At 42.2% G+C, this 24125-nt stretch overlaps 1 long non-coding RNA gene across 1 annotated transcript; it reads right to left on the bottom strand.

Annotated features, from left to right (window-relative positions):
• Window positions 1-2100: 2100 nt before the first annotated feature.
• On the bottom strand, window positions 2101-24091 carry LOC128691338 (uncharacterized). The gene is made up of 2 exons (XR_011391550.1): window positions 23773-24091; window positions 2101-2273 (listed from the first exon to the last, which is right to left on the bottom strand). It is a non-coding gene; the product is annotated as an uncharacterized lncRNA (long non-coding RNA).
• Between the last annotated feature and the right edge of the window lie 34 nt (window positions 24092-24125).

Here is a 24125-nt window from a genome sequence, read left to right on the forward strand (position 1 = left end):
TGTTCTGCATGTGAGCGTATAGTAAGCAGTAGTGGATCTTGGTTACGTCACATGTTGGAGGAGTGATGATGGTGGAGGCGGGCTGAGTAGTAGCTTGAAGTAATTTTGTAGCGTTTGCTTGTATTTTTGCAATTGCTGCATACATTGGAGTGTTGCTTGTAGGTTTTTTCTTTGCTGCATCTTGTGTTTTCTTCATAATATCCTTTCTTGTAGGACATTTTGCTGCCAGTGTATGGTGGTCATTACTCTTACAGTTTAAGCACGCTGATTGTGATGGAGCAGCAGCGGTGCAGGAACTGAAGGTGTGTCCCTCACTACCACATGTAGTGCAGAACTTCTTGTCTTTTACTGGACATGCTTTGGTGGTGTGATGGTATGAATAACAGTTCCAGCAATGTTGAATGTAGTGGTATCTCTCTGCTTCAATGTAGGTAGGACTGATATAGTAGTAGTAAACAGCAAGACCTTCGTTCAGAGCAGTGGCAGCCATGTTCACGTCGGTGAAGGTGACCTTGAGCATGGACGTTGCATTTGGGATTTTTGTAATGCTGTCAACAGTAGCCCAAGTATTTTGCGTCTCGATGGATGACTTGAGTTCAGCAGTTGATTGAGAAGTCAGAATCTTGTCAAGTTTTTTAAGGAATACTGATTTCCTTGCCCTGAGGGCAGGAGATGACGTAACAGTAAACCCTTGAGCAGTAAGAGTAGTGGTGGCTTCTGTAGTGAGTAACTTCTCTGCTTCAGCATCATCGTGACACAACAATGAATGCTTCTTTCAGTGACAATATGGTGTTGAATTTAACTTGCAGTGCTCCCTGAACAACAGTTGCAAGAGCAATCTTCGTTGAATCATCAACGGTACCATTTCTTGGTTTGATCTTTACACGATTTGCGTAGCTCATCGTGTAATTCAAGGCGATGACAACGCTGGTAAAGGTTCCCCTCCCCAACGGGGATCGTAGGGAGACAGAGTAAGTAAGGAGAGCTGCTATGACCTGCCAGGGCGAGAGTCAAAAGCAGAATCGCCTAGGCACTGCTGTCTTGGTTTAAGGTTGCTGCTTATCATAACCCCCAAGTCCTTTTCGATTTCTGTATGGTTAAGTTCTACATTATTTTGACTATATGCGCTAAAGTTGTGGACATTCCCGAGCTTCAGAACTCAGCATTTATCTACAATGAACTGCATCTGCCACTTCTCTGACCACGACATGAGTTTGTCTAAATCCTCGTGAAGTTCGGTGACATCTTCTCTGGATCAATTATCCTTTCCTATCTTCGTGTTATCAGTGAATTTGCTCATATCACTAGTAATTCTGTAGTCAAGGTTATTCATATATATTATAAACAACAAAAATCCTAAAACTGATCCCTGTGGAACGTCACTCAGATTTAATCCCATTTATGCACACTCTGCTTCCTCTTCATGAGCCATGACTCGATCCATGACAACACTTTTTCCCTAATGCTGTGAGCTGCTACTTTCTTTAACAGTCTCTGGTGCAGTACTGTACCAAAGCTTTACTAAAATTCAAATAAACAATCGTGATCAACAGCCTCAAAAGCTTTGCTGAAGAAAGTCAGTATATTAGTTAGGCAGGAACGGCCCTTCGTGAATCCATGCTTGTCAAGATGACTTCTTATAATGTAAGCTTCTCAACCTATTAATCTAACTCCAAAAGTTTTTCTTATTCTCTGGAAAATTTGTTGAGAGAAGCTCACCCACTCTCTTATTTGCTCATCATTTACATTGCCTTACCACTCTCTTAACCTCCATTCTACTCTTCCTATATTCCACCTTTGTTTTACACTTGTAAAACCCTCTCATAAGTTAACATTTTGTCTGGTACCACTGATCTTTCCTCCCTCCATCTTACCTTTCCCTCCCACTCTTCTATATCCACAAACTTCTGCTGTTCTCTCTATCACTGTATTCTTATATCTATTCCATACCTCTCCAACCTCTTATTTATACACTCACTTTCTTATAGTAGTTGCTTATATCTTACCCTAACTACCACCTTTAGTTTATTAACTTCTACCTTATTGGAATATTAAAATTGTATATAATACCGACAGGTTGTTAGGTAAGACACATATGCAACAGTTAGGTATCTTTATTTCGAAACGTTTCGCCTACACAGTAGGCTTCTTCAGTCGAGTACAGAAAAGTTGAGAGAAGCAGAAGAGACGTGAAGACGATGCAATCAGTCCATCACCCTTGAAGGTTTGAGGTGGTCAGTCCCTCAGTCTGGAGAAGAGTATTGTTCCATAGTCTGAAACAATATGGAGTTTAAGTGACAGGATGGAGTCTTATATACCTCCAGGAGGTGAGATGTAGGAAAGTAGTAGAGCCATGTTACAAAAAACGCGATTCTAAAAGCTTAGAGATCTCCAGTGAATACTAGAAAGGACTGCCCTTCTAGCATCCAGCCTGTTACTGGGTTTTCGTAACAAGTAGTCAGTATCCTTGTCCAATTATCCATTAGAATTCAGTACGATTCAATAGTGCTTCAGGATTACAACTGGTAGGCTACTAACTAGAGAAATTAAAATTTAATAAATTTATTAAGTCTAGAGGTATATTATCAAATTAAATTAAATTAAATTAATCACAGTAATCAAAATAATAATAATCACTTCTCTCGTATACAATAGTATTGTGCTGAAAGCACATATCACATTTATAATTCTTAAGTACCGTCTGGTACATTAACATTTAATAAGATATTACAAATATGTACAAGTAAGTTTGTGTATGTGTGTAAGTGCTCTAAGTAGTTCGCTATGTCTCAAGACTTGACTAGACTTAAACAAGTGACTGACAAAGTCCTCAAATAAACTAACTTCTTGACCAACTGGCAGTCAGAACAGTCTGCTTGAACAATAAAAAGAATGCTAAGCCCAATAGCAATCTAACAAGCAACTGCGACACAGAATCAGGAACAAGGAGATAATATAACGACACTAAGTAGGGACCATCTGCAGATCCTCCACAAAAGTCACAAAACTTCCATACTACTGGAGTTTACCTGGAGAGAGTTCCGGGGGTCAACGCCCCCGCGGGCCTCCTGGTGGATCAGAGCCTGATCAACCAGGCTGTTGCTGCTGGCTGCACGCAAACCAACGTACGAGCCACAGCCCGGCTGGTCAGGAACCGACTTTAGGTGCTTGTCCAGTGCCAGCTTGAAGACTGCCAGGGGTCTGTTGGTAATCCCCCTTATGTATGCTGGGAGGCAGTTGAACAATCTCGGGCCCCTGACACTTATTGTATGGTCTCTTAACGTGCTAGTGACACCCCTGCTTTTCATTGGGGGGATGTTGCATCGTCTGCCAAGTCTTTTGCTTTCGTAGTGAGTGATTTTCGTGTGCAAGTTCGGTAATAGTCCCTCTAGGATTTTCCAGGTGTATATAATCATGTATCTCTCCCTCCTGCGTTCCAGGGAATACAGGTTCAGGAACCTCAAGCGCTCCCAGTAATTGAGGTGTTTTATCTCCGTTATGCGAGCCGTGAAGGTTCTCTGTACATCCTGTCATTTTTCTAGCAGATGCGATTGATACAATGTTATGGTCCTTGAAGGTGAGATCCTCCGACATGATCACTCCCAGGTCTTTGACGTTGGTGTTTCGCTCTATTTTGTGGCCAGAATTTGTTTTGTACTCTGATGAAGATTTAATTTCCTCGTGTTTACCATATCTGAGTAATTGAAATTTCTCATCGTTGAACTTCATATTGTTTTCTGCAGCCCACTGAAAGATTCGGTTGATGTCCACCTGGAGCCTTGCAGTGTCTGCAATGGAAGACACTGTCATGCAGATTCGGGTGTCATCTGCAAAGGAAGACACAGTGCTGTGGCTGACATCCTTGTCTATGTCGGATATGAGGATGAGGAACAAGATGGGAGCGAGTACTGTGCCTTGTGGAACAGAGCTTTTCACCGTAGCTGCCTCGGACTTTACTCTGTTGACGACTACTCTCTGTGTTCTGTTAGTGAGGAAATTATAGATCCATCGACCGACTTTTCCTGTTATTCCTTTAGCACGCATTTTGTGCGCTGTTACGCCATGGTCACACTTGTCGAAGGCTTTTGCAAAGTCTGTGTATATTATATCTGCATACTTTTTATCTTCTAGTGCATTTAGGACCTTGTCGTAGTGATCCAATAGTTGAGACAGACAGGAGCGACCTGTTCTAAACCCATGTTGCCCTGGGTTGTGTAACTGATGGGTTTCTAGATGGGTGGTGATCTTGCTTCTTAGGACCCTTTCAAAGATTTTTATGATATGGGATGTTAGTGCTATCGGTCTGTAGTTCTTTGCTGTTGCTTTACTGCCCCCTGAATCTAAGTTCAGCATAAGAAAATCCCCGACTGTGATAATACACAGATACCAGTACACGTTAGGTCAGAAGCTACAGCTCAGGACCTGAGTGTCTATGCGACACACAACCTCAGTACAACGTCGAAAATCACTAAGTCTATACAATGTTCTGTGAACAGAGTTCTACAGAACTAACAAAGCTACAGAGACGATCCTCCAACAAGGGCCAATAAGGGAGATTTAGGCTCTTGTCAGGGATATGTCCAAACACCAAGAGAGTCTAGACCAGACTGAATACTTCAGTCGAGGTGAGGACACCCCCCCTCGATCACGTGATAGCTCCGTGGACAGCTGCAGCTCAGAAACAAAAGCCGGCAGTCTAACGAGCCACAAGCGATAATTACAGTAGTTAGACAATCAAGACTTGAACTGAGCACATATGTTACATCCTACCTCACCAAAGGAAGCTAAGTCAAATAACAATATAAAGCAATACATTTACGATTTAGCTATTATCGCAAATACAAGCAATATAAAATTATATGAAAAGGTAATTATTATTATATATATATATATATATATATATATATATATATATATATATATATATATATATATATATATATATATATATATATATATATATATATATATATACATATTAATCATTGCAACCCATTCAGGGGTTGCAACAAGCCATTCTCACTAGTAGAAGTTGTCCAAGTTGTTTTCTGTTCTGTACCAAGGTACCATTGTGTTGCAGTGTCTGACAGAGTGAATATTAAAATGGTATAAAATACCTTCGTGGGTGGTTTCTGTCTACCAACCTATTACCTCACGATGGTAGTACCTCCCTGGGTGGTTTCTATCTACCAACCTACTACCTCAGGATCGTAGTACCTCACTGGGTGCTTGCTGTCTACCAACCTACTACCACATCATGTTAGTATCTCACTGGGTGGTTGCTGTCTACCAACCTACTACCACAGGATGGTACTACCTCGAAAGGTGGTTTGCTGTCTACCAACCTAACACCTCATCATGTTAGTACCTCCCTGGGTGGTTGCCGTCTACCAACTTACTACCACAGGATGGTACTACCTCTCTGGGTGGTTGCTGTCTACCAATCTACTACCACATTATGATAGAACCTCCCTGGTTGGTTGCTGTATACCAACCAACTACCACAGGATGGTAGTAGCTCCCTGGGTGGTTGCTCTTTACCAATCTACTACCTCAGGATGGTAGTACCTCACTGGGAGGTTGCTGTCTACCAACCTGCTACCACAGGATGGTAATACCTCCCTGGGTAGGTACTACCACATTATGGTAGTACCTTCCTGAGTGGTACTACCACATTATGGTAGTACCTCCCACTCAGGGAGGTACTACCACATTATAGTAGTACCTCCCTGAGTGGTTGCTGTCTGCCAACCTACTACCACAGGATGGTAGTGCCTCCCTGGGTAGTCTCTGTCTATCAACCTACTGCCACAGGATGGTAGTAGCTCCCTCGGTGGTTGCTGTCTACCAACCTACTACCACATCATGTTAGTACCTCCCTGGGTGGTTTCTGTCTACCAACCTACTGCCTCAGGATGGTAGAACCTCACTGGGTGGTTGCTGTCTACCAACCTACTTCCACATCATGTTAGTATCTCACTGGGTGGTTGCTGTCTACCAATCTACTACCACAGGATGGTAATACATTCCAGGGTGGTTGCTGTCTACCAACCTACTACCAAATCATGTTAGTACCTCCCTGGGTGGTTGCTGTCTACTAACCTACTACCACAGGATGGTAGTAGCTCCCTGGGTGGTTGCTGTCTACCAGCCTTCTGTTGAGAAATGGTTTACCAGCTAAGGTAAAAGATTAAATGGGAGTACTTAGCTGATAAGACAGCTCATCGTCCACACAGCCGCCCCTGCGGACAAAGGTTTGAGAAGCTGTCATCCACTTCACTATGGCTGTAAATGATTATATTATGTTAATCATAAATTACCCCTAGGGGGTGTTATGTCAGCATATTTCATTCACTGATGGCTGACGTACGTACTTGTGTGGACTCAAAAGTCCGCACCTCACTGCCGACTGTAGGCTGGTTACAAACTCCTTGCGATACAAGAACTGCACGTTCCCCATTCTACAAGAAATCTGTAACCTACCTTGCTCTTGTAGCTTGAGCTATGGTGTTTTTCACACCTTCGACAGGTATCGGTGACTTGATAGAAGCTGAAGTGTCCTTGGATGTCCACATCTTCCGTAGTCTAGGAATACTCACACTAGTACACTATGTTCCACAAGATTTGTCTTTATTGTTCACAATCTTATCATTGAAGAAGCTGATCACACTTCTGTGTAAGTGTTTATTGTGTTTTGTGAGAGACACTTTGTTCACATTAACACACGGATCAGTGTTCTTTGTTGCTTATCCTGGCGTCAGTGTGACTCTCAGTAGAGTCAAAAGTAATCTGACCTCATAGCATCCTACGCCACTCCAGTGCCCCTCGAACATAAAGGAAAAGCTGACCTAGTACTTTTGCTTCCTTGCCAAACTTCCTCCATGAAGCAAAGCAGAATGTTTGATTCTTGCTGTCTTAAGCATAGACAACAATGTACACTATCTTTACCATGGTAATAAAGTGGGAGCAGGATTTTCCTTAATTGTCCTGCTAATGTAAGAGATGGACTGTCTTTTATTAAACTACACTTCGCAACATTGGACTTTGCAAGGAGCGTCGGTCGCTTGACCACATCACATACTCATACTGCATTTGGGATCAATTACTTGCTGTAGCAGTAAATAAGACGTTTGCCCCTTGAGAGAGGGCTGGGCCCCTCAGGGCTGAAAGGGGTTGTAGGGGCTAATACTCCCCTCCTGGAGAAAATTTCTCCACACCTTCTACCACAGGATAGTACTACCTCTCTGGGTGGTTGCTGTCTACCAACCTACTACCACAGGACGGTAGTACCTCCCTGAGTGGTTGCTCTGTACCAGCCTACTCCCACAGGATGGTAATACCTCCGTGGGTGGTTGCTGTGTACCAACCTACTACTACAAGATGGTAGCACGTTCCTGGGTGGTTGCTGTTTACCAGCCTCCTACTACCACAGGATGGTAGTACCTTCATGGGTGGTTTCTGTATACCAACCTACTTCCTCAGGATGGTAGTACCTCACTGGGTGGTTGCTGTCTACCAACCTACTTCCACAGGACGGTAGTACCTCCGAGGGTGGTTTCTGTCTACCAACCTACTTCCTCAGGATGGTAGTACCTCACTGGGTGGTTGCTGTCTACCAACCTACTACCACAGGACGGTAGTACCTCCGAGGGTGGTTGCTGTCTACCAACCTACTTCCTACAATTACATTATCTTCTGAAATAGTTTTAAGTATCGTAAAATCAGAATTTGTGATATAGAAAACAATCATTGGAGCTTCAAGACGAACTGCCCAAACCGATTAAGATATCTCGGAATTACTGCTGCGCTATGAAATGTATGTCACTCTATTCTCTTTTGTTATAAAACAAATTCTAGGAACATTTTTACATGATAAATTAATCAGAAAGATCCGTGATCACATGTTATTGCACAATTAAAAATGTTTAAAGGAAAACATCTTGAAACACAAGTTATCTAAAAAAAAAAGAGAGAAATTAATTCACGATTCCTTTGTCTTCTTTTTCCTGTGGCTACGAGAGCACAAAAGTTATTGAACAAAACATCTGGCTAGAGGTCATAGTAAAAAAACTTTACCCTGTAACTTGTAGTAGTAGTAATTGTAGTGGTGATAGTAGTAGTAGTAGTAATAGGGGTGGTGATAATAGTAGTAGTAGTAGTAGTTTTGGTGGTGGTAGAAGTAACAGTAGTAATAGTAGTTGTGGTAGTAGAAGTGGCAGTAGTAGTAGTAGTTGTGGTAGTAAAAGTAGCAGTAGCAGCAGCAGTAGTAGTAGTAGTAGTAGTAGCAGTAGTAGTAGCAGTAGTAGTAGTAGTAGTAGTAGTAGTGGTGGTAGTAGTAGTAGTAGTAGTAGTAGTCGTAGCAGTAGTAGTAGTAGTAGTAGTAGTAGTAGTAGTAGTAGTAGTAGCAGTGGTAGTAGTAGTAGCAGTAGTAGTAGTAGTAGTAGAGGTAGCAGTACTCGTTGCGGAGAAAATTTCTCCAGAAAAGGGGGTATCAGCCCCTTTCAGCCCCACATGAAGGACTTGAGTGACAACACCTCCCAGAAGGGGCAAATGGCGTTTTGCTTTCTTATCAACAATTTAATTGATTCTTTATGAGGCTAAGAGCGTCACAGTGAGTCACGCCACCACCTCGTGTTGCACCAAGTGTTCATGTAATGTGAGTGACCCAGAAAAATGACTCTTTCCAGAAGTAGGAAATTTACAGGAAAACCCTGCATCACTTTATTTACAAGTTGAGACTATCGTAAAACACTGGGTAAGTCTTAAGTTGAGAAATCTGCTATCTTGTATTGAATATTGTTGTAGTGTTTAGCAAGGAAGAGTAATAACAATGAATTCAGCAAATCCTTTGTAAAGAGGGCGAAGTGAGGGCTGAGGGCGCTACGCAGGGCACAGTGAGAGGACTGGGAAATGTGCTTCACGCAGGGAGAACAGACAAACAGCAATAGTGATCAGTGCATTTTTGTTTCTCAGTGAAAATCTCAACAATTCGTGGTAGAACTATTACAGTGAAGTTAACTATTTTCCTGTTGTGAAATTACCATGAAAGGACATGTCTTGAAGAACAGTGTAGTGTAACAGTGTTACACTTGCACTGTGTAGCAGGGGGTGACATTTTCCCTACCAGAAGCCAGGGAAAACTTGCGGGCCAGATACAAATATCCAGGTAAGTCTAGACAGTCATGCACCTAGTTAGGACGAATGTGCAACAGATATTTAGGTCGTATCATGTCTAGATTTACCAATACACCTCGTTATCTATGGGCCATTGAGCCCAAAAAAGTAACTGTCCATCTATTTAGCATTATGTTAAATTGAAATGCTGAAATATACGCTCCTTTGGGGAAATTACGTACTTATGCTTACTTGAATTCGCAGAGGCCAGAGCTGGAACATATACCTCTCCTCAAGACAACGACCCGGGGTGCCTGCAGGGACGCTCAGCTGTCACTTAAGCTAAGTATCTTTATACAGTCTTTTAACTTGATTGTCTTTAGCAATCTCCAGAGCCCTTACAGAAGTAGTGGTGGTGGTAGTAGAGGTAGTAGTAGTAGTAGTAGTAGTAGTAGTAGTAGTGGTGGTGGTACTAGTAGTAGTTGTAGTAGTCATAGTGGTGGTAGTAGAAGTAGCAATAGTAGTAGTAGTAGTAGTAGTGGTGGTAGTAATAGTAGGACTTGTAGAAACATTAGGATGTGTTTCCTTAAGATACCTGCTGTCTATGTTCACCCAGCAGTAAAACAGGTACCTGGGTGTTAGTCGAGCGGTGTGGGTCGCATGCTGTCTATGTTCACCCAGCAGTAAAACAGGTACCTGGGTGTTAGTCGAGCGGTGTGGGTCGCATGCTGTCTATGTTCACCCAGCAGTAAAACAGGTACCTGGGTGTTAGTCGAGCGGTGTGGGTCGCATGCTGTCTATGTTCACCCAGCAGTAAAACAGGTACCTGGGTGTTAGTCGAGCGGTGTGGGTCGCATGCTGTCTATGTTCACCCAGCAGTAAAACAGGTACCTGGGTGTTAGTCGAGCGGTGTGGGTCGCATGCTGTCTATGTTCACCCAGCAGTAAAACAGGTACCTGGGTGTTAGTCGAGCGGTGTGGGTCGCATGCTGTCTATGTTCACCCAGCAGTAAAACAGGTACCTGGGTGTTAGTCGAGCGGTGTGGGTCGCATGCTGTCTATGTTCACCCAGCAGTAAAACAGGTACCTGGGTGTTAGTCGAGCGGTGTGGGTCGCATCCTGGGACAATATTGACCTAATTTGCGGGAAATGCTGAGCTTAACAAGTGGCTTTTTTTATAGTAGTATGTCATTGATGTCAGCTATGCCTGTATAACTTGTACATGTACTTGTAAAAATAGTTATTATTATTATAGTGATGCAGGTAGTCGTAGAAGTATTAGTGGTAGTGGTGGTGCTGGTGGTGGTAGTAGTAAAAGTAATAGTACCTGGAGGTTACCTGGAGGTTATTCCGGAGATCACTGTCTTGCCAGAAGGGTGCTTTACACTACAGTTTTTAAACTGCAACATTAACACCCCTCCTTCAGAGTGCAGGCACTGTACTTCCCATCTCCAGGACTCAAGTCCGGCCTGCCGGTTTCCCTGAACCCCTTCATAAATGTTACTTTGCTCACACTCCAACAGCACGTCAAGTATTAAAAACCATTTGTCTCCATTCACTCCTATCAAACACGCTCACGCATGCCTGCTGGAAGTCCAAGCCCCTCGCACACAAAACCTCCTTTACCCCCTCTCTCTAACCTTTCCTAGGCCGACCCCTACCCCGCCTTCCTTCCACTACAGACTGATACACTCTTGAAGTCATTCTGTTTCGCTCCATTCTCTCTACATGTCCGAACCACCTCAACAACCCTTCCTCAGCCCTCTGGACAACAGTTTTGGTAATCCCGCGCCTCCTCCTAACTTCCAAACTACGAATTCTCTGCATTATATTCACACCACACATTGCTCTCAGACATGACATCCCCACTGCCTCCAGCCTTCTCCTCGCTGCAACATTCATCACCCATGCTTCACACCCATATAAGAGCGTTGGTAAAACTATACTCTCATACATTCCCCTCTTTGCCTCCAAGGACAAAGTTCTTTGTCTCCACAGACTCCTAAGTGCACCACTCACTCTTTTCCCCTCATCAATTCTATGATTCACCTCATCTTTCATAGACCCATCCGCTGACACGTCCACTCCCAAATATCTGAATACATTCACCTCCTCCATACTCTCTCCCTCCAATCTGATATTCAATCTTTCATCACCTAATCTTTTTGTTATCCTCATAACCTTACTCTTTCCTGTATTCACCTTTAATTTTCTTCTTTTGCACACCCTACCAAATTCATCCACCAATCTCTGCAACTTCTCTTCAGAATCTCCCAAGAGCACAGTGTCATCAGCAAAGAGCAGCTGTGACAACTCCCACTTTGTGTGTGATTCTTTATCTTTTAACTCCACACCTCTTGCCAAGACCCTCGCATTTACTTCTCTTACAACCCCATCTATAAATATATTAAACAACCACGGTGACATCACACATCCTTGTCTAAGGCCTACTTTTACTGGGAAAAAATTTCCCTCTTTCCTACATACTCTAACTTCAGCCTCACTATCCTCGTAAAAACTCTTCACTGCTTTCAGTAACCTACCTCCTACACCATACACTTGCAACATCTGCCACATTGCCCCCCTATCCACCCTGTCATACGCCTTTTCCAAATCCATAAATGCCACAAAGACCTCTTTAGCCTTATCTAAATACTGTTCACTTATATGTTTCACTGTAAACACCTGGTCCACACACCCCCTACCTTTCCTAAAGTCTCCTTGTTCATCTGCTATCCTATTCTCCGTCTTACTTTCAATTCTTTCAATAATAACTCTACCATACACTTTACCAGGTATACTCAGCAGACTTATCCTCCTATAATTTTTGCACTCTCTTTTATCCCCTTTGCCTTTATACAAAGGAACTATGCATGCTCTCTGCCAATCCCTAGGTACCTTACCCTCTTCCATACATTTATTAAATAATTGCACCAACCACTCCAAAACTATATCCCCACCTGCTTTTAACATTTCTATCTTTATCCCATCAATCCCGGCTGCCTTACCCCCTTTCATTTTACCTACTGCTTCACGAACTTCCCCCACACTCACAACTGGCTCTTCCTCACTCCTACAAGATGTTATTCCTCCTTGTCCTATACACGAAATCACAGCTTCCCTATCTTCAACAACATTTAACAATTCCTCAAAATATTCCCTCCATCTTCCCAATACCTCTAACTCTCCATTTAATAACTCTCCTCTCCTATTTTTAACTGACAAATCCATTTGTTCTCTAGGCTTTCTTAACTTGTTAATCTCACTCCAAAACTTTTTCTTATTTTCAACAAAATTTGTTGATAACATCTCACCCACTCTCTCATTTGCTCTCTTTTTACATTGCTTCACCACTCTCTTAACCTCTCTCGTTTTCGCCATATATTCTTCCCTCCTTGCATCACTTCTACTTTGTAAAAACTTCTCATATGCTAACTTTTTCTCCCTTACTACTCTCTTTACATCATCATTCCACCAATCGCTCCTCTTCCCTCCCGCACCCACTTTCCTGTAACCACAAACTTCTGCTGAACACTCTAACACTACATTTTTAAACCTACCCCATACCTCTTCGACCCCATTGCCTATGCTCTCATTAGCCCATCTATCCTCCAATAGCTGTTTATATCTTACCCTAACTGCCTCCTCTTTTAGTTTATAAACCTTCACCTCTCTCTTCCCTGATACTTCTATTCTCCTTGTATCCCATCTACCTTTTACTCTCAGTGTAGCTACAACTAGAAAGTGATCTAATATATCTGTGGCCCCTCTATAAACATGTACATCCTGAAGTCTACTCAACAGTTTTTTATCTACCAACACATAATCCAACAAACTACTGTCATTTCGCCCTACATCATATCTTGTATACTTATTTATCCTCTTTTTCTTAAAATATGTATTACCTATAACTAAACCCCTTTCTATACAAAGTTCAATCAAAGGGCTCCCATTATCATTTACACCTGGCACCCCAAACTTACCTACCACACCCTCTCTAAAAGTTTCTCCTACTTTAGCATTCAGGTCCCCTACCACAATTACTCTCTCACTTGGTTCAAAGGCTCCTATACATTCACTTAACATCTCCCAAAATCTCTCTCTCTCCTCTGCATTCCTCTCTTCTCCAGGTGCATACACGCTTATTATGACCCACTTCTCGCATCCAACCTTTACTTTAATCCTCATAATTCTTGAATTTACACATTCATATTCTCTTTTCTCCTTCCATAACTGATCATTCAACATTACTGCTACCCCTTCCTTTGCTCTAACTCTCTCAGATACTCCAGATTTAATCCCATTTATTTCCCCCCACTGAAACTCCCCTACCCCCTTCAGCTTTGTTTCGCTTAGGGCCAGGACATCCAACTTCTTTTCATTCATAACATCAGCAATCATCTGTTTCTTGTCATCTGCACTACATCCACGCACATTTAAGCATCCCAGTTTTATAAAGTTTTTCTTCTTCTCTTTTTTAGTAAATGTCTACAGGAGAAGGGGTTACTGCCCATTGCTCCCGGCATTTTAGTCGCCTCATACGACATGCATGGCTTACGGAGGAAAGATTCTTTTCGACTTCCCCATGGACAATAGAAGAAATAAAGAAGAACAAGAGCTATTTAGAAAAAGGAGAAAAACCTAGATGTATGTATATATATATGCATGTGCGTGTCTGTGAAGTGTGACCAAAGTGTAAGTAGGAGTAGCAAGATATCCCTGTTATCTAGCGTGTTTATGAGACAGAAAAAGAAACCAGCAATCCTACCATCATGCAAAACAGTTACAGGTTTCTGTTTCACAGTCATCTGGCAGGACGGTAGTACTTCCCTGGGTGGTTGCTGTCTACCAACCTACTACCAACTTACTTTCCTATATCCTCTTTAAATCTAAACTCATCTAATGTGAATCCATTATTACGGTTCTCTCTTGGAGGGATATCCTCAGGACGTTATTTGTATCTCCTTTGTTAATACCCATCTTCCACTTATACACTTCATCATGTCTCCTCTTACTCTTCATCTTAGAAGAGAATGTATTTTAAGGGACTTCAGTCTTTCCTCATATTGAAGATTTCTTATACTATGTATTAATTATGTCATTCTTTGGTGAATATTTTCTAACGAATTTATATCTATTCTGTAATATGGAGACCAGAACTGTGTTGCATAATCTAAACTTGAGTCCTTACTAATGATGTGTAGAGCTGTAGTATTATCGATGAACTTCTGTTGCTAATACTTCTTGATACAAATTCCAGTAATCTGTTAGACTTCGTAGGTGTGCCTAGGCACTGCTGTCTTGGTTTAAGGTTGCTGCTTATCATAACCCCCAAGTCCTTTTCGATTTCTGTATGGTTAAGTTCTACATTATTTTGACTATATGCGCTAAAGTTGTGGACATTCCCGAGCTTCAGAACTCAGCATTTATCTACAATGAACTGCATCTGCCACTTCTCTGACCAAGACATGAGTTTGTCTAAATCCTCGTGAAGTTCGGTGACATCTTCTCTGGATCAATTATCCTTTCCTATCTTCGTGTTATCAGTGAATTTGCTCATATCACTAGTAATTCCGTAGTCAAGGTTATTCATTTATATTATAAACAACAAAAATCCTAAAACTGATCCCTGTGGAACGTCACTCAGATTTAATCCCATTTATGCACACTCTGCTTCCTCTTCATGAGCCATGACTCGATCCATGACAACACTTTTTCCCTAATGCTGTGAGCTGCTACTTTCTTTAACAGTCTCTGGTGCAGTACTGTACCAAAGCTTTACTAAAATTCAAATAAACAATCGTGATCAACAGCCTCAAAAGCTTTGCTGAAGAAAGTCAGTATATTAGTTAGGCAGGAACGGCCCTTCGTGAATCCATGCTTGTCAAGATGACTTCTTATAATGTAAGCTTCTCAACCTATTAATCTAACTCCAAAAGTTTTTCTTATTCTCTGGAAAATTTGTTGAGAGAAGCTCACCCACTCTCTTATTTGCTCATCATTTACATTGCCTTACCACTCTCTTAACCTCCATTCTACTCTTCCTATATTCCACCTTTGTTTTACACTTGTAAAACCCTCTCATAAGTTAACATTTTGTCTGGTACCACTGATCTTTCCTCCCTCCATCTTACCTTTCCCTCCCACTCTTCTATATCCACAAACTTCTGCTGTTCTCTCTATCACTGTATTCTTATATCTATTCCATACCTCTCCAACCTCTTATTTATACACTCACTTTCTTATAGTAGTTGCTTATATCTTACCCTAACTACCACCTTTAGTTTATTAACTTCTACCTTATTGGAATATTAAAATTGTATATAATACCGACAGGTTGTTAGGTAAGACACATATGCAACAGTTAGGTATCTTTATTTCGAAACGTTTCGCCTACACAGTAGGCGTCTTCAGTCGAGTACAGAAAAGTTGAGAGAAGCAGAAGAGACGTGAAGACGATGTAATCAGTCCATCACCCTTGAAGGTTTGAGGTGGTCAGTCCCTCAGTCTGGAGAAGAGTAATGTTCCATAGTCTGAAACAATATGGAGTTTAAGTGACAGGATGGAGTCTTATATACCTCCAGGAGGTGAGATGTAGGAAAGTAGTAGAGCCATGTTACAAAAAACGCGATTCTAAAAGCTTAGAGATCTCCAGTGAATACTAGAAAGGACTGCCCTTCAAGCATCCAGCCTGTTACTGGGTTTTCGTAACAAGTAGTCAGTATCCTTGTCCAATTATCCATTAGAATTCAGTATGATTCAATAGTGCTTCAGGATTACAACTGGTAGGCTACTAACTAGAGAAATTAAAATTTAATAAATTTATTAAGTCTAGAGGTATATTATCAAATTAAATTAAATTAAATTAATCACAGTAATCAAAATAATAATAATCACTTCTCTCGTATACAATAGTATTGTGCTGAAAGCACATATCACATTTATAATTCTTAAGTACCGTCTGGTACATTAACATTTAATAAGATATTACAAATATGTACAAGTAAGTTTGTGTATGTGTGTAAGTGCTCTAAGTAGTTCGCTATGTCTCAAGACTTGACTAGACTTAAACAAGTGACTGACAAAGTCCTCAAATAAACTAACTTCTTGACCAACTGGCAGTCAGAACAGTCTGCTTGAACAATAAAAAGAATGCTAAGCCCAATAGCAATCTAACAAGCAACTGCGACACAGAATCAGGAACAAGGAGATAATATAACGACACTAAGTAGGGACCATCTGCAGATCCTCCACAAAAGTCACAAAACTTCCATACTACTGGAGTTTACCTGGAGTTTACCTGGAGAGAGTTCCGGGGGTCAACGCCCCCGCGGGCCTCCTGGTGGATCAGAGCCTGATCAACCAGGCTGTTGCTGCTGGCTGCACGCAAACCAACGTACGAGCCACAGCCCGGCTGGTCAGGAACCGACTTTAGGTGCTTGTCCAGTGCCAGCTTGAAGACTGCCAGGGGTCTGTTGGTAATCCCCCTTATGTATGCTGGGAGGCAGTTGAACAATCTCGGGCCCCTGACACTTATTGTATGGTCTCTTAACGTGCTAGTGACACCCCTGCTTTTCATTGGGGGGATGTTGCATCGTCTGCCAAGTCTTTTGCTTTCGTAGTGAGTGATTTTCGTGTGCAAGTTCGGTAATAGTCCCTCTAGGATTTTCCAGGTGTATATAATCATGTATCTCTCCCTCCTGCGTTCCAGGGAATACAGGTTCAGGAACCTCAAGTGCTCCCAGTAATTGAGGTGTTTTATCTCCGTTATGCGAGCCGTGAAGGTTCTCTGTACATCCTGTCATTTTTCTAGCAGATGCGATTGATACAATGTTATGGTCCTTGAAGGTGAGATCCTCCGACATGATCACTCCCAGGTCTTTGACGTTGGTGTTTCGCTCTATTTTGTGGCCAGAATTTGTTTTGTACTCTGATGAAGATTTAATTTCCTCGTGTTTACCATATCTGAGTAATTGAAATTTCTCATCGTTGAACTTCATATTGTTTTCTGCAGCCCACTGAAAGATTCGGTTGATGTCCACCTGGAGCCTTGCAGTGTCTGCAATGGAAGACACTGTCATGCAGATTCGGGTGTCATCTGCAAAGGAAGACACAGTGCTGTGGCTGACATCCTTGTCTATGTCGGATATAAGGATGAGGAACAAGATGGGAGCGAGTACTGTGCCTTGTGGAACAGAGCTTTTCACCGTAGCTGCCTCGGACTTTACTCTGTTGACGACTACTCTCTGTGTTCTGTTAGTGAGGAAATTATAGATCCATCGACCGACTTTTCCTGTTATTCCTTTAGCACGCATTTTGTGCGCTGTTACGCCATGGTCACACTTGTCGAAGGCTTTTGCAAAGTCTGTGTATATTATATCTGCATTCTTTTTATCTTCTAGTGCATTTAGGACCTTGTCGTAGTGATCCAATAGTTGAGGCAGACAGGAGCGACCTGTTCTAAACCCATGTTGCCCTGGGTTGTGTAACTGATGGGTTTCTAGATGGGTGGTGATCTTGCTTCTTAGGACCCTTTCAAAGATTTTTATGATATGGGATGTTAGTGCTATCGGTCTGTAGTTCTTTGCTGTTGCTTTACTGCCCCCTGAATCTAAGTTCAGCATAAGAAAATCCCCGACTGTGATAATACACAGATACCAGTACAAGTTAGGTCAGAAGCTACAGCTCAGGACCTGAGTGTCTATGCGACTCACAACCTCAGTACAACGTCGAAAATCACTAAGTCTATACAATGTTCTGTGAACAGAGTTCTACAGAACTAACAAAGTTACAGAGACGATCCTCCAACAAGGGGCAATAAGGGAGATTTAGGCTCTCGTCAGGGATACGTCCAACCACCAAGAGAGTCTAGACCAGACTGAATACTTCAGGCGAGGTGAGGACAGCCCCCCTCGATCACATGATAGCTCCGTGGACAGCTGCAGCTCAGAAACAGAAGCTGGCAGTCTAACGAGCCACAAGCGATAATTACAGTAGTTAGACAATAAAGACTTGAACTGAGCACATATGTTACATCCTACCTAACCAAAGGAAGCTAAGTCAAATAACAATATAAAGCAATACATTTACGATTTAGCTATTATCGCAAATATAAGCAATATAAAATTATATGAAAAGGTAATAATTAAATATATATATATATATATATATATATATATATATATATATATATATATATATATATATATATATATATATATATATATATATATATATATATATATATATTAATCATTGCAACCCATTCAGGGGTTGCAACAAGCCATTCTCACTAGTAGAAGTTGTCCAAGTTGTTTTCTGTTCTGTACCAAGGTACCATTGTGTTGCAGTGTCTGACAGAGTGAATATTAAAATGGTATAAAATACCTTCGTGGGTGGTTTCTGTCTACCAACCTATTACCTCACGATGGTAGTACCTCCCTGGGTGGTTTCTATCTACCAACCTACTACCTCAGGATCGTAGTACCTCACTGGGTGCTTGCTGTCTACCAACCTACTACCACATCATGTTAGTATCTCACTGGGTGGTTGCTGTCTACCAACCTACTACCACAGGATGGTACTACCTCGAAAGGTGGTTTGCTGTCTACCAACCTAACACCTCATCATGTTAGTACCTCCCTGGGTGGTTGCCGTCTACCAACTTACTACCACAGGATGGTACTACCTCTCTGGGTGGTTGCTGTCTACCAATCTACTACCACATTATGATAGAACCTCCCTGGTTGGTTGCTGTATACCAACCAACTACCACAGGATGGTAGTAGCTCCCTGGGTGGTTGCTCTTTACCAATCTACTACCTCAGGATGGTAGTACCTCACTGGGAGGTTGCTGTCTACCAACCTGCTACCACAGGATGGTAATACCTCCCTGGGTAGGTACTACCACATTATGGTAGTACCTTCCTGAGTGGTACTACCACATTATGGTAGTACCTCCCACTCAGGGAGGTACTACCACATTATAGTAGTACCTCCCTGAGTGGTTGCTGTCTGCCAACCTACTACCACAGGACGGTAGTGCCTCCCTGGGTAGTCTCTGTCTACCAAGCTACTGCCACAGGATGGTAGTAGCTCCCTCGGTGGTTGCTGTCTACCAACCTACTACCACATCATGTTAGTACCTCTCTGGGTGGTTTCTGTCTACCAACCTACTACCTCAGGATGGTAGAACCTCACTGGGTGGTTGCTGTCTGCCAACCTACTTCCACATCATGTTAGTACCTCACTGGGTGGTTGCTGTCTACCAATCTACTACCACAGGATGGTAATACATCCCTGGGTGGTTGCTGTCTACCAACCTACTACCAAATCATGTTAGTACCTCCCTGGGTGGTTGCTGTCTACTAACCTACTACCACAGGATGGTAGTAGCTCCCTGGGTGGTTGCTGTCTACCAGCCTTCTGTTGAGAAATGGTTCACCAGCTAAGGTAAAAGATTAAATGGGAGTACTTAGCTGATAAGACAGCTCATCGTCCACACAGCCGCCCCTGCGGACAAAGGTTTGAGAAGCTGTCATCCACTTCACTATGGCTGTAAATGATTATATTATGTTAATCATAAATTACCCCTAGGGGGTGTTATGTCAGCATATTTCATTCACTGATGGCTGACGTACGTACTTGTGTGGACTCAAAAGTCCGCACCTCACTGCCGACTGTAGGCTGGTTACAAACTCCTTGCGATACAAGAACTGCACGTTCCCCATTCTACAAGAAATCTGTAACCTACCTTGCTCTTGTAGCTTGAGCTATGGTGTTTTTCACACCTTCGACAGGTATCGGTGACTTGATAGAAGCTGAAGTGTCCTTGGATGTCCACATCTTCCATAGTCTAGGAATACTCACACTAGTACACTATGTTCCACAAGATTTGTCTTTATTGTTCACAATCTTATCATTGAAGAAGCTGATCACACTTCTGTGTAAGTGTTTATTGTGTTTTGTGAGAGACACTTTGTTCACATTAACACACGGATCAGTGTTCTTTGTTGATTATCCTGGCGTCAGTGTGACTATCAGTAGAGTCAAAAGTAATCTGACTTCACAGTGTCCTACGCCACTCCAATGCCCCTCGAACATAAAGGAAAAGCTGACCTAGTACTTTTGCTTCCTTGCCAAACTTCCTCCATGAAGCAAAGCAGAATGTTTGATTCTTGCTGTCTTAAGCATAGACAACAATGTACACTATCTTTACCATGGTAATAAAGTGGGAGCAGGATTTTCCTTAATTGTCCTGCTAAGGTAAGAGATGGACTGTCTTTTATTAAACTACACTTCGCAACATTGGACTTTGCAAGGAGCGTCGGTCGCTTGACCACATCACATACTCATACTGCATTTGGGATCAATTACTTGCTGTAGCAGTAAATAAGACGTTTGCCCCTTGTGAGAGGGCTGGGCCCCTCAGGGCTGAAAGGGGTTGTAGGGGCTAATACTCCCCTCCTGGAGAAAATTTCTCCACACCTTCTACCACAGGATAGTACTACCTCTCTGGGTGGTTGCTGTCTACCAACCTACTACCACAGGACGGTAGTACCTCCCTGAGTGGTTGCTCTGTACCAGCCTACTCCCACAGGATGGTAATATCTCCGTGGGTGGTTGCTGTGTACCAACCTGCTACTACAAGATGGTAGCACATTCCTGGGTGGTTGCTGTTTACCAGCCTCCTACTACCACTACCTACTACCTACTTCCTCAGGATGTAGTAGTACCTACTTCATCCGAGGGTGGTTTCTGTCTACCAACCTACTTCCTCAGGATGGTAGTACCTCACTGGGTGGTTGCTGTCTACCAACCTACTACCACAGGACGGTAGTACCTCCGAGGGTGGTTGCTGTCTACCAACCTACTTCCTACAATTACATTATCTTCTGAAATAGTTTTAAGTATCGTAAAATCAGAATTTGTGATATAGAAAACAATCATTGGAGCTTCAAGACGAACTGCCCAAACCGATTAAGATATCTCGGAATTACTGCTGCGCTATGAAATGTATGTCACTCTATTCTCTTTTGTTATAAAACAAATTCTAGGAATATTTTTACATGATAAAATAATCAGAAAGATCCGTGATCACATGTTATCGCACAATTAAAAATGTTTAAAGGAAAACATCTTGAAACACAAGTTATCTAAAAAAAAAAGAGAGAAATTAACTCACGATTCCTTTGTCTTCTTTTTCCTGTGGCTACGAGAGCACAAAAGTTATTGAACAAAACATCTGGCTAGAGGTCATAGTAAAAAAACTTTACCCAGTAACTTAGTAGTAGTAATTGTAGTGGTGATAGTAGTAGTAGTAGTAATAGGGGTGGTGATAATAGTAGTAGTAGTAGTTTTGGTGGTGGTAGAAGTAACAGTAGTAATAGTAGTTGTGGTAGTAGAAGTGGCAGTAGTAGTAGTAGTTGTGGTAGTAAAAGTAGCAGTAGCAGCAGCAGTAGTAGTAGTAGTAGTAGTAGCAGTAGTAGTAGCAGCAGCAGCAGTAGTAGTAGTGGCAGTGGTAGTAGTAGTAGTAGTAGTAGTAGTCGTAGCAGCAGCAGTAGTAGTAGTGGTAGTGGTAGTGGTAGTAGTAGTAGTAGTAGTAGTAGTAGAGGTAGCAGTACTCGTTGCGGAGAAAATTTCTCCAGAAAAGGGGGTATCAGCCCCTTTCAGCCCCACATGAAGGACTTTAGTGACTCAACACCTCCCAGAAGGGGCAAATGGCGTTTTGCTTTTTTATCAACAATTTAATTGATTCTTTATGAGGCTAAGAGCGTCACAGTGAGTCATGCCGCCACCTCGTGTTGCACCAAGTGTTCATGTAATGTGAGTGACCCAGAAAAATGACTCTTTCCAGAAGTAGGAAATTTACAGGAAAACCCTGCATCACTTTATTTACAAGTTGAGACTATCGTAAAACACTGGGTAAGTCTTAAGTTGAGAAATCTGCTATCTTGTATTGAATATTGTTGTAGTGTTTAGCAAGGAAGAGTAATAACAATGAATTCAATCTTCCTGTTGTGAAATTACCATGAAAGGACATGTCTTGAAGAACAGTGTAGCGTAACAGTGTTACACTTGCACTGTGTAGCAGGGGGTGGCATTTTTCCTACCAGAAGCCAGGGAAAACTTGCGGGCCAGATACAAATATCCAGGTAAGTCTAGACAGTCATGCACCTAGTTAGGACGAATGTGCAACAGATATTTAGGTCGTATCATGTCTAGATTTACCAATACACCTCGTTATCTATGGGCCATTGAGGCCAAAAAAGTAACTGTCCATCTATTTAGCATTATGTTAAATTGAAATGCTGAAATATACGCTCCTTTGGGGAAATTACGTACTTATGCTTACTTGAATTCGCAGAGGCCAGAGCTGGAACATATACCTCTCCTCAAGACAACGACCCGGGGTGCCTGCAGGGACGCTCAGCTGTCACTTAAGCTAAGTATCTTTCTACAGTCTTTTAACTTGATTGTCTTTAGCAATCTCCAGAGCCCTTACAGAAGTAGTGGTGGTGGTAGTAGAGGTAGTAGTAGTAGTAGTAGTAGTAGTAGTAGTAGTAGTAGTAGTAGTAGTAGTAGTAGTGGTGGTGGTACTAGTAGTAGTTGTAGTAGTCATAGTGGTGGTAGTAGAAGTAGCATTAGTAGTAGTAGTAGTGGTGGTGGTAGTAATAGTAGCACTTGTGGAAACATTAGGATGTGTTTCCTTAAGATACCTGCTGTCTATGTTCACCCAGCAGTAAAACAGGTACCTGGGTGTTAGTCGAGCGGTGTGGGTCGCATGCTGTCTATGTTCACCCAGCAGTAAAACAGGTACCTGGGTGTTAGTCGAGCGGTGTGGGTCGCATGCTGTCTATGTTCACCCAGCAGTAAAACAGGTACCTGGGTGTTAGTCGAGCGGTGTGGGTCGCATGCTGTCTATGTTCACCCAGCAGTAAAACAGGTACCTGGGTGTTAGTCGAGCGGTGTGGGTCGCATGCTGTCTATGTTCACCCAGCAGTAAAACAGGTACCTGGGTGTTAGTCGAGCGGTGTGGGTCGCATGCTGTCTATGTTCACCCAGCAGTAAAACAGGTACCTGGGTGTTAGTCGAGCGGTGTGGGTCGCATGCTGTCTATGTTCACCCAGCAGTAAAACAGGTACCTGGGTGTTAGTCGAGTGGTGTGGGTCGCATGCTGTCTATGTTCACCCAGCAGTAAAACAGGTACCTGGGTGTTAGTCGAGCGGTGTGGGTCGCATGCTGTCTATGTTCACCCAGCAGTAAAACAGGTACCTGGGTGTTAGTCGAGCGGTGTGGGTCGCATCCTGTGACAATATTGACCTAATTTGCGGGAAATGCTGAGCATAACAAGTGGCTTTCTTTATAGTAGTATGTCATTGATGTCAGCTATGCCTGTATAACTTGTACATGTACTTGAAAAAATAGTTATTATTATTATAGTGATGCAGGTAGTCGTAGAAGTATTAGTGGTAGTGGTGGTGCTGGTGGTAGTAGTAAAAGTAATAGTAGAAGTAATAATAATAATAATAATAATAATAATAATAATAATAATAATAATAATAATAATAATAATAATAATAATAATAATAATAGTAATAATAATATAGTGGTGGAAGTAGTAGCATAAGTGGAAGTCAATGAATGAAGAGATACTAACTTTTTTAAAGTAACAGTAGAGGACGTCAGCAGCCAGGGAGTGCAGCTTATCCTTCTGGACCTTAGTGAGAGTGACAGTGGTGTGTACTACCAGTCCTGCCCCGACCTCCACACTGCGCTCTGCTAGACCAACTATCATGTTCTGGATGCCCTCTTCTGTTAGTGTGCTGGTGACACACGTGATCTTATAGTATCTGTTGATAATGTTATACCATTAATTACCTGCTCCACACCTTCACTATAACTGCTGTCACATCCACCATAACTTCAGTCACATCCATTATAACTATTGTCACATTCACCGTAAGTGCTATCACACCTATCATACTGTTGTCACATCCACCATAACTGCTG

This window comes from Cherax quadricarinatus, unplaced genomic scaffold, assembly GCF_038502225.1.
Source record: "Cherax quadricarinatus isolate ZL_2023a unplaced genomic scaffold, ASM3850222v1 Contig3649, whole genome shotgun sequence".
Classification (NCBI taxonomy): Eukaryota; Metazoa; Arthropoda; class Malacostraca; order Decapoda; family Parastacidae; genus Cherax; species Cherax quadricarinatus.